Source organism: Silene latifolia, chromosome 6 (assembly GCF_048544455.1).
Source record: "Silene latifolia isolate original U9 population chromosome 6, ASM4854445v1, whole genome shotgun sequence".
Taxonomy (NCBI): domain Eukaryota; kingdom Viridiplantae; phylum Streptophyta; class Magnoliopsida; order Caryophyllales; family Caryophyllaceae; genus Silene; species Silene latifolia.
Genome location: NC_133531.1, coordinates 105,877,502 through 105,886,028, shown reverse-complemented (window position 1 = coordinate 105,886,028; position 8,527 = coordinate 105,877,502).

The following is an 8,527-nucleotide window of genomic DNA, read 5'->3' as shown; positions in this document are numbered from 1 at the left end:
ATAGGAAAAACAACGAAATGGAGAAGGTGGGTGGTTTATGAGTTTGTGGAGATGGTGTTTTTATAAACTATTTGGAGTAATTAAGAGCCTAAGAAACTGGTAAGCATGATTTTCAAGTACAATGTTTGGGTTTGATTTTTAGAGGTTAGACTATATGGAGTAATTAAGAGCTTAAATAACCAATTAATGGGTTTTTTTTGTCAGAAACTACCTTATATTTAGGGGTATTTGTAAAAATACTACCTTACTTTATTTTTGTAGTACCTACTGCAAGTTTTAGAAAAATACCGAACATGTGAAGCCGCTAAGGTCCCTAGCGACTCCACATTTTGTCATCTTCCACATGTGTTTTAAGCATGCAACTCATGCAACTTGGAGTACAAAATCAAGCAAAAACGCTGAGAATCTCAGCGGCTTTCTTGCCCACCAATTTTTTTTGCAGTTGGTACTACAAAAATGGTAGGGATATAAGCCGCTAGGGACTTTAGCGGCTTCACATAACAACTAAAAAAAAATAAAAATAATGATGTAGACCCATTGGACCAAAATAGTTTGAAACGAATCATATGCTAATTAATTTGCTAACTAACCCCCATTTATCCAAAAAAATCCAAAATTTGTCAGCACAAAAGAAACACACATAGAAACTAGTGCAATTGGCTAACGTGTTCATTATATATCTATTTATGCATGTCAAGATAGCTTCTCATCATCTATAAAATATAATTAAAAGTCTATCCTAAAATGATAAATAAACGCCACCTAGACAAAGCCACGTAGAATCCAAAAAGCCACCTAGATTAAAATTTAATGTGACATGACATATTTTAATGTGATGTTGCATATTTTTAATATAACATGGCGAATTAATGTGACATGGATTATCAATTTATTATTACATGACATTAATTTAAATCATTTATCTATAAATTAATTTAATTCACTTATATCTATAATATGAAAGGATATTATCATTATTCTTAAATTAATTTTGCATATTAAATACATTGTCTTCCAAAATTTATATAACCCTTATAATTTACATCAAATTTCAAAGTTTATAATTAATATTGACATTTTAATTGAAATTTTTGTAATCAAGCATGTTAATAAATTTCATAATTTATAATTGAAATTAAAATTTTTATTGAAATTTTTGTAATAAAACATATTAAGGAATTAATTAAACCTCTTCATATTACTAAACACAACCATTATTAATATTTTCCTATTCAATTCATTGTTTCTAAAAATTCTGTAATAAAACTTGTTAATAAATTAATTAAACCTCTTCATATTACTGAACACCCACCATTATTAATATTTTTCTATTTTTTTAATTAAACATGGTAATAAATTGATTAAAACTCTTCATAATACTTAACACACACCAAATTAATTAAAAGTTATTCCTATTTAATTAATTTTTGTAATATAATATGTTAATAATTTTATTAAAACCCCTTATATTACTAAACACCCATAATTTTCATTAATATTTTGTCCTATTTAATTCATCTCTTGAGGTACTCGGCAATCAATTATCTAATTTAATAATACCACAAAATAAATTAAAAATTAAATTAAAATATGGGAATTTATGGTTGTGTAATGACTACAAAACCTACAATACCTATAATAGTTTCTATTCACTTTATTTATTTAAAATATGCCCATTTGTCATGAGTTTCTAAGTTGTGGATTGTATTTTATGGTTTAATTTATTTATTTGATTATGTTCATTATATTGAGTATATTGAGTATTATTGTCGAGTATTATTGTTGTTGTTGTTGTTGTTGTTGTTGTTGTTGTTGTTGTTGTTGTTGTTGTTGTTGTTGTTGTTGTTGATGTGTCCAATAAAGTATATTTTAATTTGTTATGTTGTTGGTTTTATAAATCGTTTGCTTTATATTTGAATTCATGTTTTCAAGTTGGTTTAATTTAAGTGACTTACATGTGACAATGTTTTGATTCGTTTGTCAAGTTTTTGCCAGGTTGATGTTTTATCTTTTGGTCAATGTATTTTTTTTATATAACTTTAAAGCACCATGAAACGTATGTGAATGCAGATAAGGCAAACCATCACGTGGGTAATCTGAAGAGGGAAGAAATACAAAAGGCACGAAACTGAGGTAAACTTAAAGGTAAAAACGTAAGGTAGAAACCGATAAGTAATGGATGATTGTTGATCTCAAAATAGAAGTCTTATAATATTTATTTTAATTTGTTATTAAACGTATATTGTGGTGTAATTATTTTACTATTATACTTTCATGATCAACCTATTTGAATTTGTATTTTTGTATTCACGAGTATAATCATCTCTAACATATATTTTTCTTTTTCATTTTATATGAACTATTATCAAGGCATGTAATAAAAGGAAGCGAACGTGAACCTTCGAGTAAATATTAAATAGTATGATTTCTAAATTCTACTTCGTATGTTTTTACGTTTAAGTGTTTGTTTTTGTCAAAACAGGAATAATACATAAAACTTACTCTCATAATTTCCTAAAAAAAAAACTACTCTCATAGTTAATGGTAAATAAATAAGTATAAATAATTGAATGAAAAATCTTTAAAATTTCACAATTTACTTTTTGAACCATCATGACAATAATTAATCATTTTAATTATGTCATTTCCTCTTCCAATTTAAGTTTTCTCCAATTCCCACCTTTTGATTGTTTTTCTATAAAGTTTACTTTACTTTTTTAAATGGTTTATGATTTTTTTAACCATTATAAGATGATCGTTGATCTCAAAATGGAGATCTTATAATATTTCTTGAAATTTGTTATTAAGCGTATATTGTTGTGAAATTTTACTATTATGCTTTCCCGATCAACCTATTTGAATTTTTATTTTTGTATTCATGAGTATAATCATCTCTAACATATATTTTGCCTTTTCATTTCATATTAACTATTATCATGGCATGTACTAAAAAGAAGCGTACTAAAAGGAAGCGAAAGTGAACTTTCAGATAAATATTAAATAGTATGGTTTCTAAATTCTAATCAGTATATTTTTAAGTTTATGCGTTTTTTTTTTTCAAAACCAGAATAGATTATTTTATAGTCTTTAATACTATTTTTATTTTTATATAGGATCGTGGACATAAGTATAACAAGAGATGGATCAAATTCTTTAAATAGTAATAAGGAACTTAAAAAATTTTATGAACCTTTTGGAATTCGAATTTAGGGAATATAGTTTTTTAGATTATTGAGAAATTGAAATGAAAATCTAATTCGTAATACATGGAGTAGATACCGACCATACCGTTGAATCGTATCTAATATTTTTCTATCGATATAATACATGTTTTTAGGATGTAAATAATATTTGAAGCATGCACGTGGTGATAAGACTTCAAAGATATTTCTATGGGAGGGTTGATGGAGAGGTCTGGAAATAATTTGGAGATGACTATACTGAGGTATTGAGTTTACAACCTTATAAGGCGTTATTGAAGCTTTTTCTATAAGGAAGTTATTATATACGGATGGTTTCAACTTTTAATATTTTAAAAACTCACTTTATTATATTGCGGAGTAAAACACACGTATATATAATGAGTCGTCTTTGTCATTGCTCCGTTGTCAAGTTTCTCAAAATTACTAGCTACCACATTGTCATTTGCAGGATTCGATTTAAAAAAATAAACCAAAGTTGTCAAAGAAATAAGGTGTTAACTAACTAATCAATACTATATATTAAATCCAGAAACCAAGGGACTTCAATGTAATTAAAGAAAGTTATACAAATTAGTTATAGTATATAGTTTTAAATCACTAGCACCGTGTGATGGACCCGTTTGGGTTAAAATTAAATTATATAGAAGCTTGGTAATTTTCCTAAACATTTGTAAGAGACTAAAACATGGTCAATTTCCTTAAAATAAAATAATTAATTAAGATGTCAATTTCAAGGAGACTAAAAGAAAGAAGATGCTTGGTAATTTTCCTAAATATTTATAGAAGACTAGAAGATGGTCAATTTCCTTAAAATAAAATAATTAATTAGTATAAGTATGCACACTTATGGTATTAATTATTATCATCATAAAATTATATATTAAATTTAAAATCTATGCAATTTTATTAAATTTTATAGTCTATTAGATGTATAGAGATGTTAATTATTTAACATACAAAAATATAATATAAGTAGGTTATAAATAATTCAAGTTAATTCCATAATATATAATATTGCATAATTCTTTCGATTTGATTTAATGCATATATGTAATATATTTATATAAATACATAATTCTCTTAAAATTGCATGCCTAAGTAGTAAAAGTAATTTCGTCGGTAAAGAAAAGAATTGTAGTAACATTGGATATAGTTATATGATAGTAAGTAACATTGGATATAGTTATATGATAGTAATCACTCATATGAATAGTAAAATTAACAATATTATCAGCGAGATTAGTGAAAGTGGTAGAAACAACAACGGGAGTTGTGAAATAATCAATATTAATGCGGCAATAGTGAAAGTAACAATAATTACGGCGGGAGTAGTGAAATTATCAATATTAATGCGACAGTAGTGACAGTAACAATAATTACGGCGGGAGTAGTGAAAGTAACAATGATTACGGGCAAGTAGTGAAATGTTATTACTATTGTTTCATTAATAAGAGTAAAATATTAATAGCGGGAGTAGTGAATTTATCTCAAAATTTATTTCATTGTAATTTTATGATATGTCATAGAAAAATATATTAATGATAAATTTATGGGTTATGCAACTTTAAGTAATTTTATTTAAAGAAAAAAAAATTAATGGTAAGTAGAGGTAGCCCGGGCGAAGCCGGGCACCAATACTAGTTTCTATGTATTTCAAGACTGTATATTTTTAAATAGATCAACAACTAATTACTCGAACAAATATTAACAATACGATAAAAATATATATCAAAACTAAAACAGATAAACCCGTAAATTTCACGGGTCAAAAATCTAGTTATTCCTTAGAATTTTTAATAATATTACACACTTAAGATTTGAAATCTAGATGTACACAAAATGCTCCTTCAATAATTCTCGCCACTGAACACATATAACCATCAATAGTAAAAAGCAAATGTAATACTTTAATTGTAAGCAATTAAGATTTCACTTTGGTGACGCATCAGCAGAAACAGACATAGCCATATCGCCTGAAATAAAAATTTAACGAGCAAGAAAAGTTAAAATTCAACTTTAGACTGTAGGCGATATGACTATTACGAAAACAATGAACAATAAATTTTACGGAACGTAGGAGAGATTGTCGTGGCGTGATGACCATCACTGCCCTAAAGTTGAATTTTGCCCGCTCGATACACACGGCCTCTTCGCAACTAACCTCCAGAGATACACGAACTCCGAGTCTAAGGTGTACGACGAAGACTCAGAATCAGAACTACTTGCAAACCGTTGCCAAATATCAGCTTAATAGAAGAGAAATATTTAGAGAGAAATAGTCGAGAGAATGATTGTTGTGTGTATAAAATGGCATAAACATGGAGTATTTATAGGAGTAAAAGGAAGAATTTATATTTTTATTTATGATTGTCTTGTTGTGGACATAGCCACCTGCATGACCAGCTGATCTGTGGGCATGCAGCGGTCTCTTTGAAAGCCATGCTCGGCGGCGTAAAAAAAATGCTTTCGACCGGATCGTTTTAGATCGGTCGGTTTCGTCTCGGCAAGGGTCTCGAAATGATAAAAGAGATCTTCGGAGTCGCCACCAAGCATTTGTGGGATGCTTGGAACCCGTTCGAATCCACTTTATACCTAAGTCAACCAAGGCAAAAAGCGGTGTTTGACATAGGTACTAAAGATAATGAATCGTCCCTCTTTAGCATCCTATCTCTAGAATGACTCTCGTACGCCCTGGATAAGGTCGTCTACTATCGAAAGTTTCTGAGTAAGAGGTGAAGGTACGTATTGGGAATCCATTTAATCGGACACCCAATCCCGCCCGCGGTAGCGGCCTCTACTGATCGATCTTGGTTGGTTAAATGCAAAAATTGATAAAATGGGTAAATGCATGAATGCGCATCCACAAGTTTGAACCTAAAATGTGAGCTTTCTATGTCGGTTGTTTAATCTAAGTATCAAGTATTTGATGTCAAGTTGGATTTAATGTTGATTTGCATGCAAGACAGAAATTAAACATCCATTTACCGAGTTAGGTTTATGGTGCATAATGTGATCCATTTGTCTTAGTAAGGCGTTTTGCAAATACAATGTAAAAGAGCAGATTTATCATCTGATCCGTCCTGTATTTAGGTTAACCGAAGTCGGGATCATCCTAGATAAGTGCTGGAAGGAAACAGGGTCTGCATCAGGCAACCTATATAGGCGCGAGCCATCAGGCGATGCAAGCAGGCCTGTCCTGGTTTGAAAGTTGGGAAATGATTGGCCTGTTTAGGCGCGAGTCAGCAGACGGTTAAAGGGACGTCTTTTGACTATTAAAAGGTTCGTAAAATGGTTTGAAAAGAGGGTGTTTGAACCCGTATTGGTACTAAAAGGTCGTTTAGACCGCTTTTATGTTGATATCAAGAATGAGACTTGAATAATTGTCATTGTATTGACAATATTCGATGTCGGGTTCGATTTTGCAAGATTGACATGAATAGTTTTGAAAATGATTATGAACTAATTGTTTTAAGTTCATTTGTTGGTGATTAGTCAATATTCATCATCGTACTCAAGTTTAAAACCGACATGGTATGTGGAACCAAGGATGACTTTGTATTTATGACTAATATATTTGTTTTGAAAATGTAAAGAAATGAAATAAAAAGGTTTTAAAGTACCTTTTAAAATACATTTAACCAAATATTATCACCGAAACACGGATTAAACCGTCATGGTATTAGGAACCAAGGGTGAAAAATGTTTTATAGTTAAAAGTTTTTCATGAAAAATGATTTGAAATATTTGAAATGGTAAAAACCGATTACAAATAAGAAATGAATTAAAGAGGAAGATGAGACCAAACACAACTGGATTAAGGCCTGAGAGGGGGTTTAGGCGCGAGACTTCCTGCTATACAAGCAGCCCCTGTCTCCGACCAAAATTCGGTTTTGGCTCATTTAACCTATGTTTGAATCATGTTATGCATGTTTTAGCATGTTATAGTCATAAAACTGGTGAAAAACATGATAGAAGAGGATTTTTACACCCTCATACTTACATGCTAGGCCTTAGACGAGAAATCGACGAAAGTGTATCAACTTGTTTGGTCGGAAAACTCGGTTTGAAAACCGTTTTAGCAATGTAAAAAGAGTGTTTTAAGTTTAGTGATGGTGTAGTTGGTCGAGATGGTCAGTCAAGTGATTTAATGCACGATGACGGTACCAAACAATGTGTAAGGCTTGTGTTTTCGATCGGTAGGTCGAAAACACGTGTCGGTTTGTGACTTGAGAAGTCGAGTCTGAAATTTTAAGGGAGAGATGAGGGGGCGGACACTCGCGTACCTTCAAATGGTGGCATTTGAGGGGTATTTGTAGAGAAATGTGTGGTTGTGCGCATTTTGAGCGACGTGGCCGTATGGGCTACTCGAAGAGGCGCGAGCCATTTCGCGGGTCTTCGAGCTGTCTTGTCACTATCACGCAATTGTAATCATGATTTGTTCTATCCTATGTTTTGGATGACATGATTTGTACTTGACCATGAAGTATTCCGGGAATATTTAATATGGAAGTTTTGAAAAGTTTTGTTTTTTGTGTTTGACTCGGTGTGACTCGTTGTTGGAGTCGGGATTTGATTTTTGAGTCGGTTTTTGGCCCAGTGTCGGTTTTGACTCTAGTTACTGTCATTGCGACCACGTCGTCATGCATAAAACACTCCAGGTACTTTTTAAAAGTTTTGGAATGTTTTGTTTTCGAAATCATTTTAAGTTTTCCAACGTATAGTTATATAAACCTGTCGATCAAACGCTGCCATTCCTAAGCATGTTGTAGTCCGATAATCATCGGGTGTTTGTTGGAGACTCGACATCCCCCACTTTGACTGAGGCTTGGACAAGGGAAAGTCAAAGTATAGCCCCCAGGTCAATCAAAGATTACAACCTGGAGACCGAAGCGACGTCGAGGCGGCTTGAAAGAGTTCGGGCCGAGGACCTGCCGTCGAGAAGGGCGACGCCAAGGCAACTCTAGGATACGAGTCAAGGACCTGTCGTCGGGAACAGTTTAGAGTCTTTCGACTGTCCGTGCGGGTCATTTAAAGTCCGTTAAACTACGTATGAAAGCTCGCCAGCCATAAAAAGGAGTCATACATGAGGCATCTTCGGGATATGTCCTTGAGTCGTTTCTTGTTTGCGGGCAAAGGCTCGCCAGTCGTGTTGCGGATATGATGGGGCTCGCCAGCCGCTTTGCGGATATGATGGGGCTCGCCAGCCGCTTTGAATGTGCGTTGTGAGGCTCGCCAGCCGCTTTGCGGATATGATGGGGCTCGCCAGCCGCTTTAAATGTGGTGCATTTTGAGGCTCGCCGGCCATAATGAATGTGGTGCGTTTT